Source organism: Prinia subflava, chromosome 4 (genome assembly GCF_021018805.1).
Source record: "Prinia subflava isolate CZ2003 ecotype Zambia chromosome 4, Cam_Psub_1.2, whole genome shotgun sequence".
Classification (NCBI taxonomy): domain Eukaryota; kingdom Metazoa; phylum Chordata; class Aves; order Passeriformes; family Cisticolidae; genus Prinia; species Prinia subflava.
In genome coordinates, this window is record NC_086250.1 from 14,643,287 (window position 1) to 14,655,679 (window position 12,393).

At 46.5% G+C, this 12,393-nt stretch overlaps 1 protein-coding gene across 2 annotated transcripts in view; it reads right to left on the bottom strand.

Annotated features, from left to right (window-relative positions):
- CHRM2 (cholinergic receptor muscarinic 2) overlaps positions 1-10,137 on the bottom strand; it is an 86,653-nt gene extending 76,516 nt beyond the window's left edge. Inside the window, exons 1-2 of one of the 2 annotated variants that reach the window (XM_063395599.1) lie at positions 9,295-10,137; positions 8,854-9,027 (exon numbers count right to left, since the gene is read on the bottom strand). The gene's annotated coding sequence lies outside the window, so the exon portion shown is untranslated. Of the gene's footprint in view, positions 1-8,853 lie in introns of both variants that reach the window. The other variant, XM_063395600.1, reaches the window with a different exon arrangement.
- Between the last annotated feature and the right edge of the window lie 2,256 nt (positions 10,138-12,393).

Genomic DNA, 12,393 nt, shown 5'->3' on the forward strand with positions numbered 1-12,393 from the left:
CCTTACTTTTTTCCTAATTGTATACTTTTGGAGTTTTTCCCCTTTACTGAAGCACATAGCAAAATAATTAATAACACTAGGATATTCCTTGCAGGAAACTGCTTCTGATGTCAAAACCTTCCAGTAAAAATCCCTACATTTACTCCCAGTGGGTCAGATTGCAGAAATGGCTAGCAGACATCAAACAGACATTTTAAATGAGAATTTAACAGTGAGCCCTTCATGTATTCTTTCCTTCTAGTGGCAGTTGAGTGTGCTGGCTATCACAAATGTCAAAAGCAGAAGGGTAACTTATTTGACCTTCCTTCTTCCCTGGTTTTCCTCATATTTAAGAGCCTTCTATGTCTGGCTAAAGGAAGAAACTTCACAACCAAGATTCCCTGTTTAAATTCTCACTGCCAGGGCTCAAGGTCATACTGAGAAGGCATGACATTGCCAGGTTAAATATAGCACTTTCTTTGGTGATGGCCTCTCATGTCATTTGTGCTCTGACAGCTTTCATCAGCTGAATATACTTCTAGAAAAGTGAAATTAGTGTGGGTGAAAAATGCCAGTAATTAATCCGGGGATCAGTTTAAGCTTAGCCTAAGCACAGAAAAGCAACACCAGAGAAAACATCTCTCTTTTACTTCTCGCCAAGATCTGGGGCAGATGCAGCTTCAGTACCTTTTCGTTTGAGGGATACCGAACATTATCTTATCCTCCTTTTCTGAACAGAAACTTTCCCAGCAAGCATTTCCTAAAGACTCAATTTTCCAACCCTCCAATGCAAAGAAAAACCCTGTGGGTGGAGTCTGTCTGTTTCTTTTTTTCATTTGGCAGCACCACAGCTGAACCTCACTATCTGACAATCTGTGGGAAGCAATCCCTACAACACTGTCCCTTCCCCAGGATGCCAAGCCAAAGCCTACCCAAGGTAACAGGAGTTGGTCTCTGACCCCAGAAAACTTTGGGTCAGGCCTTAGGAATGTGTCAAAAATCAGGCAGCAGGTTGGTGGTATGGTCAGGAGCTTATCTGTGATCAACTTGGTCTCAGTCCAGTGTGCTAAGTGAAAAAATATCTTCTCTAATTCAACCCTGAAGCACTAGCACCCTTAGGGCAGAAAATGTCTGGGATCTTCAGTTGGTTATTATGGAGAGAGATGAAAGAGGTATGAAAGCCTTAATAAAATGGTAACCATTGATGAGTTCACCCACCTGTGTGATGGTTAAGTCAACTGGCACAAAATGATTTAAAAACCCCAGCAGTTCCTAATTTCTAGAATAAGTGGAGAACATAAGAGTAGGTGCTCTTGATTAAATAGCTGAAGATGTGATACAGTCAAGACACTGAAAAATAATAAACTTATTACTACACTAAGAGCATGAGACAAACTGATTATAATTAATAAGCTGCTTAAAAAGTACCGAAGGCAGAAATAAAAGAAATTAAAAATTATTTTAAAAAACCCATAGGATGAAAGAGAAACAAAGTAAAATCCATGGATTCAAACCAACAGGTATTTGAACAGACAATTTCTGATTCAGTGAAGTCATGCGGAAAGCAAACTGGAAGGCAAGACAGGAAAAAAGTTATTGTGAAATGCTGAGGTCCAAGAAATGGTTTGAGCCAAACAACCAGGTTTGAGGAAATGACACTTCACCTCTGGTGAAGCCCATGGCTGAGGGAGGGAGTTAAAACAAAACACAAACAAAATGTCAGTCGTAATGAAGAGGGCCAAGAATGCACAAACTGACGAGAGCTGGCGGGGGTGCGTGCAGAGGGGGGAACTGCAGGACATTTCTCAAAGGTCTTAAATTCACCCAGTTTAGGAGGGAACCAGTGGGATCTGCTGCACATGAAGGGACTATTTGGAGTAATTAATGAGGAAAAGGACTTTGCAGAGGTTCTGAATTATTTTTTTGGTTAAATCTTCTCTGCAAATGATGCTGTGCTGATATCCATGTTAGACCTACTTTTTTCAAGACAAGAAAGCACATGAGCTGTCAGAATGTGAAACACTGAAAGGGGTAACATTGGAACAAACTGATAAACTAAACAGCAGCATATCAAAAGGACCTAATGGTTATATATGCAAGGATTTGGAAAGCATTTGAAATTGAAGTGGCTGTGCTGATAGCAAAAATACACAAGTTGTTGCTGGATACACTGCAGAAGGGCAGGAGGGTAGCAACAAGCATACCTATCTTTAGGACAGACACAAGAATAATCTTAGGTATTATATGCTAAAAAGTCTTGTTTCACTTCTACCTTAATTGATTGAAACTAACAAAAACTAAATTTACATATAGGAGGGGATAAAAAAGAGTCATAGCTTTTTTTAAAAAATGTTGTCTGTTATATATTCTTTGAAGCATCAAGCTAAAAGACCAAGAAAAACAACCTGACAAGTCTACATATATAGGTATTTATATATTGTATTAAATTTCTTTGACAAATTTAAGTTGTGATAGAATAGGTAAGTTATTATTACAAGCTGGAAGCTGGTTAAGAAAGAGAAAACAGAAGCTACACACAAATGATCTTTTTCACAGTAAAAGATTAACAGCTGGGTTGTCCAAGAACTTAGAACTTTACCAAAATTATTTATCTTAGAAAAAGAGAATAATGATATGAAGTACTTCATGGTAATTAGGTTGGGAGAACCTAACATTTGGATCGCTAATGGAAATGAACATTGTCTGAGGCAGAATGATCACAGGTGGAGTGAAATGTTTGGAAACCTTTCTGGGTTCTGAGCCAGCTGTGGCCACTCATTATGGCATTACAGGAAACAACCCTATTCTGCTCCAGTACAGCAGCAGTCAGAAAAAAAAAGCTCAAACCAAACAGACAACACTAAACTTTCATTAGCACGGGAGGAGTAAGAGGTGTTAAAATGGAAATTATTTTATTTCTTTTCCTCTCTCATGGTGGAGTAAATGAACAATGCTTACACAATGAGCTGGCTGTTCCAGTTGGTCTTTTCGTGTCATATAACAGAGAGGTATCAGTGACACTGAAAGACAACTAATTTAAATAGATCAAAGGTTGTCTGGAATATGATTTTCCAAAGAAAATATTTCATTAACGTACTGAATTCCCTGCTACGTGCTATCACTAAGGTACTGAGGTTACTGGGAGGCAAAACTGGATTAGTTGCTTATCTAGCCAGTGAGTACATCTGCAGCTCGTCTAAAATCACTGGAGGTTTCCATTTGGGGAGGGAAGCAAGGAGATCTTTTTGTCATTTGGAAAAGGTCTCTATGTAGTAGCAAACCCCAGCTGATGGGTATAAAAACCTTTTACCTGAGGGTAGTGCAGATATCTAGGGCAGCATTCACTACACCTGCCCGTTTGGTAACCAACACTGATAGAAACACACTACAGAACAAGACAAAACACCTGTCTGATCCAATGCTATAATCATTATGTTCTAATGATCTGTAAGTGGATGACTGATGCCTTTTTGATAGGAACATAATGAGCAATGAGAACAAATAACACAAATTCTGTTAATTATTCATGCTAACATTCATGAAACTTTTGAAATGTGTGAATATTTTCATGAATAAATCATTGGTCACTGGCTTGCTTTAAAGGATTTCATAAATAATAGCAGAATAAGCTTGTTGCCATTACTCGTGAACAAAGTTATGAATAATTTTCAATATCTGACTGCTCTGCTTTCTAATTGACTGAACATGAGATAGATGAGTTTAAAATAGACATCAGTAACTCATTGCAAAGCTGAGAGAAAAATTCTCAGGAAACTATGAAAACACTATGGGCTATATCAGAAACCTAATATTTCCCCATACATAATTTTTTTCTAATTTTTGTTTCTCACATTGTGGAATGGACTACAAAAGAGAAGGATCTAATCTTCACATTAGAAGATCATATTATTTGCACAGAAGTAAAGAGACCTTTATATATTCAGGCTACCTGAAAATCCTGAGCAGAGAAATCACTAAACAAGAAAATTCTTTTAAATTACTAGGTTTATTTTATCACCTTGGTTTCCGACACTAATTTTGACAATGATTCAGAAGAAAGACCTATGGAGATATTTTTGTCTTATTACACCTCTCTCAAAAAAAGCCAAAAAAACCCAAACAAAACCAAACACCAAACCAAAAAACACAAGAAACAAAAAAACTAATAAAACCCACACATGCCCACAGTTTACTCAGAGCTTTTCTAGGAGCTTGAGGGAAACCCTGGGAAATGCTGATTTACAGAATTTCTCGCCTATTTATGTTGTGGCTGCTCACAGAACTCTTTATTGCCATCACAGCGAGAGGTGCCCCGTGCTATTCCCAATGCCCATTATCACATTGCATTTCCCTTTCAGCAGAGTCTGATGAAACAGAGCTGTTCCATGAACAGTTGTCAAAACACTGGCATATTCTAATTACAACACTTACTATGTTTCTGTGAAAGTCAAATTCTGAGCTCAATTGCACCAGAATAAACCAGACGCAATTAAAATCACTGGAGGCACCCCTGATTTAAAAGAATGTAATTAAGATGAGAATCTAGCCCGTGGAGTCCCAAGAAATGCTGGAATGACGGGAATCAGAGAATAATCTTGTGAAACAGAAAACATGCAGAAGACTGAGCAGAGCAGCTAGCCCTAAATGTGGTCTGTTTAATTTAATCTGTATCATATCCTTAAAAACAAATACATGAAGCACATGGACCACTGAAACCCCATTGCACATCTTAGTGACATTGGCAAGCACTCTTTAGAAAGTGCTTGATGGAAATAAGATGAATATCACTTCACCCTATCCTATCCTCTTGGGACTTCAGACTGTGTTATATGAGAGATATTCTTTGGAAGACCTGCTGGTATACAACCCTCTCCGTGGGGAATAGATGTTGTTAGACATAGGTAACAGTATGGCTTATAAGGTAGGACAGGCAGTCCAAAAGGACAGGCAGCTCCACAGCCTAAAGCATTTTTACATAGCAGCAAACTCCAGGTGCATGGGAAAAGGAGGCAGCCCTTCAGTGCAACTTCAGGAGTGGTCTCAACTTTTAATTCTGCCCACTTCAGTCAGAGAAGTGTAGGAAGGCAGTGGGATAAGTCAGCAAGAGATCCCTCCGTGGTTTAATATGGGGAGCTAGGGAATGCAGTCTGCTAGGCACAGGTGTTTGGCAGTCAGCTGGTGGGATGTGGACAAGCTAGCAGGGAACTGTATTTTTTGGGCAGCCCTGACACAGGAAAAGCTGTGGAGACCCTGGCAAAACTGAAAGCTACCTTTGCCAAAATATAGGAAAAGATGGATAGGTGGTGTGCATGGAGCCTCATTTAGCTTACAGGAGTTCTCAGTGCCTGGTTCTCTCTGCAGCCTGGTTCTTGGAGATGGGAATCTCTAAGATGGGTTTAACAGGGCTTGAAATGCTACCACACAATTTTGTGCTACCATACATGAAATACCAGCATACAATTTAAGATTGTTAAGATTTAAGGCTACAAGCATTTGTGAAAAAGTTATCCCTGTCATTCATATGGGCTGGATCTAACCCCCTTCAGCTTTCCTTAGCCTGATTACTGTTGTCTATCCCACCCACCCACCTAAACAGCCAGCAGAAGGTCAGGGAAGGTTTCAAAAGTGAGTAATCCTCATCTGTGCCTTCAAATCTCTCAGAACTAGCTGAGAGTTGCTTCAAGCTGTGAAGCCTAAAGCCACAGATCCAAAATTTTTGAAAATGGGCAGGCATACTCTGGGCTTCCCAGATCAAATCTCTTCCCACTATTTACTCCACAGTTTAACCCATCCAAGCCACAATCTCTGAAGTGACCAAACCAGGATCAATCTGAACATCATCTGCATTTTTTGGTTTTTTTTCAGCTTGGGCTTTAGAAGAGGGAAGACCTGACTGGCAGCAGACACTGGGAAGGATGGAAGAATGTCCTTTTCTCGCACCTCTCCGCTGCAGTTGGCTGCGGAGCCTCACACTCCCGGTGCCCGGGGATGCTCTTCCTCGGCTGCCTCTGGCACTAGAGGGCGCGGAGACCTGGGCTTCGGGCTGGAAACCCAACTCTCCGCCGCCTCCTGCTTCGCCTGAAACTGAACTCAACTTTCAAAGAGGTCTTGATTTCACAGAAAGGGAATTGGCTTCATTATTACCGGCTTGTCTGAGTTCCCCATGCTGCATTGCTATGGAAACAGGACCAGAACATACGTCTTTGCATGTAGGTCATGATATTAGTGGAGAAGGGAAAGCTGGGTGATCGGGTGAGTGGGTGACAGGAGTGAAGTGGGACACAGCAACCTCCTGGGATTATATTAAAGACAGTGAGGGATTTCGTAGTAGGTGTCCTCAAAAGACTTTTGAATGAGACACCAAATGGGCTGAAAGAACCAAGTATTTCGAGTAGCTGAAAGCCATGACACACACACAGGAATTCAGCCCAGAGGTGACAACCAAAGCGACAGTGGGCACTGGGCTAAACACCTAGGAGAAAAAAAAATAGTTTTGTTTATAGATTCTGTTTTTAACTGATGGCCTCAGTTTCCACCTTTCGGTGTCTGGATGACGACAGAGCACAGCCAGACTGCTGTCTCTTCCATCTCCTCAGGACATTCTTGATCATGCATGGACCAGGTCTCCCTGAGCTCTGCCCAGAGTTACAAACATTTGGGTATACTACTCAAAATCCTGGGTTTGGATGGGAGAAAAGCACGACCTCTCCTTTTATAATTTTGCCCTCCATCCAAAGCAGGGTGGGGATATCCTAGACCCCCGTCCCCAAATACTGTGCCTTGTTCCCAAGTGGACTGCAATGCAGAAATCAGAGTGCTGAGGGAAGGAACAGGGCAGCTCTGTGGGGCACACGCTCAACAGACCAGTGAGATTACTGCACTTCTCACTCTCCTGGTGCATAAACAAACAGTCCAGGGGTCCTACTGAGGAGAAGTTCAACCAAACTTACACTCAAAGAGATAATAAAGGAAAGAGTAAGTGTATTCTGTGTAGCTTAGAGAGGTTTATGGATGAGTCACCGAGAGCGGCTGGTGTCATAAACTACACAATCAAAGCTGGTGTGTATTCAGACAGGGCTGTGATTGCAAGTGATGCAATACCATAAAGGCAGACAGCATGAATACTCCTGCTCTCCTATATTCACCTTTCTTTTCGCGCTTTATAGTTTGTGGATTTGATATATCCCCCAAATAACTGCACGAACAGGCTGTCAAGCAGCTGTTAGACCTTTCTTTTTTGTCCTTGCCTTTTTCCTTCTGCAAAGAGAATATTTACCTTAAGGGACAAGGACAAGCCAGTGTGTGCCAACACACTGGTTGATACATAAACATGGGAATAGATGTCATTCTGGCTAGATTTGCAGCAAGAATTTCCAGTTGGAAATAAATCCTTCTCCTTGCCCTAAAAGGAACTTCAGGGAATGCAAATAGTAGGAATAAACAATCTAACAGGGATGGGAAGAAGAGTCCCCGGTCCTTCACCCAGCCAAAGGGTAAGGACTAGTGGGCTAGTGGGGATGAGTTACAAGCCCTGATAGTCTCCCCTTGGAGATGGCAGCGGGCACAGCCATCCTCCAGGAGCACCTGGTGCCCTCCGGCTCGGCTGCAGAGCAGGGGGATGAGCAGAGCAGCTCCCAGCCTGACTTCCCCCATCACCCCGGGGCAGGGCAGCAGCCAAGCACGGCACGGGGCACACCGGTGGGAAGGCGCAAAGCCAGGAGGAGCGCCCGGGCTGGAGGAATGACCGGAATCGGCTTTTGCCCGAGAAGAAGCAGAAAGCACTTCGTCCCTTCAGAGCCCCCGATACGGCCTTACCGTGGGGCTGCACCAGGACCTCGATGCCCCAGGGCTGTCTCTGGGAGGCAATTTTTCTCCCACGGCTTGATCTGAGCTCCCTCTCAAAGCAGAAACTCGCTCCTCCCGGCCCCAAGCACTCCCGGGGTACGGGAGAAGGGGAAGGCAGCCCGGAGGCACGGCCGGGACCGGCACAGCCCTGCCGGGGGCTCAGCCGGAGCATCCTCTCCCGCAGCACCCTGCTTCCTGCTCCGGGGAGCGAGCCCCGGGGCCGAGGACAGCCCAGACCCTTCCCACCTCCGAGTCTCGCTCCCCTCCCCGAGGCAGGACACAAGAGGGGAGGCAGAGCGGCTGCTCCCGGGCAGAGCAGGGATTCCGGGGACGAGGGACAGCGCCGGCACAGCGGCAGCCCCCTCCGTACCCCGCATCCCTCCTGGTCCCGCAGGGAGAGATCCCGCCCGCCCGGCAGCGAGCGCACACCGCGGGCAGGCTCCGCTCCCCGGGGACGGCTCCGCTCGCCGCTCCCGGTGACATTTTGCAGGAGTCGTCGACAAACATGCCACAGCGGGATTTGGAAACTGCAGCCCGGCAGATGAACCCGTGTCGGAATGTAGCATTTGTAATAAAACCCCCCGTGCAGAGCGCTTGAAAAATGTGAAGGTTTCTCCAAATCAGGCTACTGTGTCTCTCTCAACTATACCATGCTGGACTCGGTTCTGGGATTAAAATCGCAACTGAAACTCGACAGAGAAGGGCTCTGTGCTGGGAACAATCGCTTTGCCTAATCTTCTCTCGCTGCTTTTCACCAGTGGGCCGCTCAGCTGTGGCCCATTCAGCAAAAGTTTCCCTATGGTCTGTTCTGCTCCTTCTGCCAGGAAGCAGAAGCTCGTTTCTTAGACATTATTTCCTTGGCGGGAGCTTTCCTATGACAGCAGCGCATGAAATCCGAGGTACGGCGGAGAAGGGGCGGAGGGTAGGGGACGTGAAAAAAAAAAAAAAGCCAAGAGAAAAAAAAAATGGAAAGAAAAAGGAAAAAGAGAGAGAGAGAGGAAACGTCAGTAAAAAGCCAAGCTTTCCTACCTGTGATCCAATTAGCAGAAGTTGCATCTCATCCCGCTGCAGGCTGGCCGGAGCGGCGGCTGCGAGCGGCCCCGGCTGTGGCGGCAGAGGCATGCGGGCTGCGCGCCCTCAGCGCCCGCAGCCAGCGCCTTTATCTTCCTCTTCCATATCTTCCACCAGGAGGGAGGGGGTGGGCTGGGGGAAACACAGATCGCTCGGTACCGTGATAGTGGGGGGAAAGAATAACAGGTTGGGAGCTTTAAACAAGAGGTGGCATTGTCCGGGCTGATGGAGTTTTTGTCTCTCGCTCCCTCTCGCCCTCCCACACCCACAGGCACACACATATACACACACACACACCCTCGGTGGATGTAACCCTCGGGAGCCTCTGCTGCAGTTCAGCCAAGCTGAGCTTTAAAAAAAAAAAAAAAAAAAAGAAAAAGAGCAATAGTGCTATCAAACCTGGCTCAACGATTTAGACAAAACTGGAGTAATTAAAACCAGGTGAAGCAGGGACTCGTGAGTGAGCCGCTAATAATTCGTGCTTTTCCCAGAGCTGGTGGAGAAACGAGGGCGAGCTGCCGCCCTGGGCGGGCTGGTGGCGAGCAGGGGCGCGGGGTGCCTAGGTGAGCATCTCGGGCGGGCGAATGTCCTCGCCGGGCGCTGCGGCTGCGGGTCCGCTCGCTGACCGCCCGGAGGGGCGTGCGGGGGTGTGTGATGTGTGCGAGCGCCAAGCGGGCTCGATTAGCTGCAATGGGAAGGCAATTTCTGCAGAGAACATTTACAATTTTCTTTCAATATGACAGGATTAGCTGCTGTTGAAGGCTCTCCTCCAATAAGATCGCACTGCTCTCTGATTTGGTGGCTTTGCTGAATAGAAATTACTGGTTCTTGTTATCTCTCGACACACTCTCCCGTCTTCCTCATCAGGCACTCCCCTCTTTCTCATCACAAGTCTTTATCTACAATTTGCACATCAGAACCACTTTTTTTTTGTTTTTCAATTACCTCCTCCCCATCTTCCCTGCAATACTGTCTTTATTTTTTTTTCCTTTATTTTTTTTCCCCTGCAACCCCTTGATAGCTGTAAGTCTAAAGCAATGTATGGGAGGAGGAAGAGAGAAAGAGATCTTGCTTTTAGATTATTGCAGTCATCGGAGCCTCGGCACATTGTGGAAAAATGTTGCTACACTAAATCCAGTTCAGTTTCTTAAACTGATTATTGTTCTGAAATTTCAACGGGGAGAGGCTTCTTTTGCACAATAACAAATAAATTAGGGAAAACAAATATATTCTGAGAATAATAACAAATAAATTAGGGAAAACAGATATATTCTGAGAACAGGAGGCAATTATCAGAGGGTGTAAAGAATTCCTCTTAAACTAATAGTCACTAGGCTAAGAAGCTTTCGCTTTGCTTAAGGAAACTTGCCAGTTCTATGGGTGTAATCTAGATATAAAAATCTTTAGGTTTTCTTTGTTTTTATTTGCCTCTCTCCTGGACCAGAACTGATTTATGGTCTGAAGTTTGCTTTTTCCCTTGGGATAGGGGCTGTCAGAGTGGAAAGCAGGAGAGCAGAACCCATCTCATCTATTGTCCAAAGAATAGTAGAGGGGAAGTGCTAAGTGCAGAAATGAGAAGTGGACTTTATGAAGGCAATCCAGGCTTTTGGCTGCTCCCTCCCCTGGCCCATTTCTTGTCTTGAAGGGCTGAAGGAGCCACAGCCCAACAACTCCTCTCCACTCCAAACACTGCTTTTCCAAGTATTTCTTGGCCTGAGATTGCTGCAGGAAGAGAGCTGTCTACACAACTCACATACTGGAAGGGGTGGATTTACCCTAAGGAAGGTGATGTGTTTTCAGGGGAAGGCTGTTGCCTGGAAGAGTTCCAGGCCAGGCTGGATGGGGCTTAGAGCAACCTGATCTAGTGGAAGATGTCTGTGCCCATGGCAGTGGGCTTGGAATGAAATGATCTTCTACATTTCTTACTACCAGCTAATTTGGAGATGGGGAGCTCTGAATGTTGGAGGTACTTGTCCTTCAGCGTTGTACAAGGCTATGTTTCTCTACCTGAAAGCACTTTCACAGGATTTAAGAGCTGGATTACTTGCATCTCTTCAGGAACATCAAGGCACCTGGGAGCTGACTTCTGCCCCTTGGTTTCTCAGCTTTCACAGAAAATTTTGCCTGGGCTTCGTGGCAGAGCTGGAAGACAGCTATTCAGGCAACTCAGATGGTTGGAAGTGTGCCATAAGTGCCCCTCAGGTGCCAGGGCAGGGGACAGCCCTGCACAGTCTGGGTGTCCCTTCCTTTGCCAGACAGAGTCTCAGCCCTGGCCGCCCCCTGCACCTCCCACGGGTTGTCTCTCAGACCTTGGCACTTCACACACTTTAACATGCACTAATCAGGATGATCAGCAGCCTCAAAAGTCACAACGCCTGCTTCTTCTTCCCCTTATTATTATCATTATTGTTATTTTTTCCCTCCCAGCGAGTGTTTGATTGTGCACGTTGATTTCTGGAGATTTAATTAGAGTTCAGTCGCTGCGAGCACGACTCAGCCCTTCCCACAGTGGCGAGCGGGGAGTGGGTGGCGTCCCTGCCCTGGGATGACCCCGGCAGCCTTGGGGACTCCCCTGCGTGTCAGGAAAGGACAGAGGTGCGGGGATGGCCTCCAGCAGCACGGCTGGAGCGAGGGCAGCCTGCCTCGGTGGCTGGGAGCTGGCTGTGCCCAGCTGCAGGGGGCTCCCCAGCGCCGCGCTGCTGGGCGCCGTGCGCCGTCACGGACCGCTGCAGGGGCATCCTCAGCATCGCCCAAGCGGGGAGCGCCTCGCTTCCTCGCAAGCTCTCCCCCGCGCCCTGATCTCCCACGGAAATAAGAGCCCGCTCCTGAAAACCTCTGGAGTGTGACCCTCGCCTCCTCCGTGCCTCGTCTGCAGCCCGCCCGGGGGGAGCGGAGATTCCCCGCACCGAGCGTGTGAGCAGCGCTGCCTTCCGAGCCCGCCGAGCTCGGCTCTTCATCAATCTCGGCAGAGACATCTTGATGGCACCCGGTGACTCCGCGGTAATTGGCACCTTTTAAGTTTGACGGAGCATCAGTCATTACCGGCTCTCCTCTTTATAGATCTACGTGCTAGACACGCCTCCTGAGGGGAAAAAAAGCCTCTTCTGAGCTTAAAAACGTTTAAAACACAGCCCTCTTTCCCGATCCCCCCACTCCCCAGCCTCTCCAAACTCCCCTCGTCCCCGGCTCATGCAAGAAGAGGGAGGGCGAGCAAGCCATTTACAGCTCACTAAACCGCTGTAGAGTTAAATTCTTGTTAGAACCACAGAGCAAGGCACTCAGCCCTTCGCTGGGAGGAAAATAAAAAAGAAGGCTCGTGAGGAAGCGAGTATTTGCTCATGCTGGACTCCCTCTCCTGCAGAGGGACCGGGAGTCGCTCCCGGGGAGTGCAGGCAAAGACAGCAACTTTTAGGGAGGCTATTTCCAAAGGAAACAGCATCCCTATCCAGAGATGCCGAGTGATCTCTAGTGAGACACTGCTGGGGGCTCCCCTTGTTT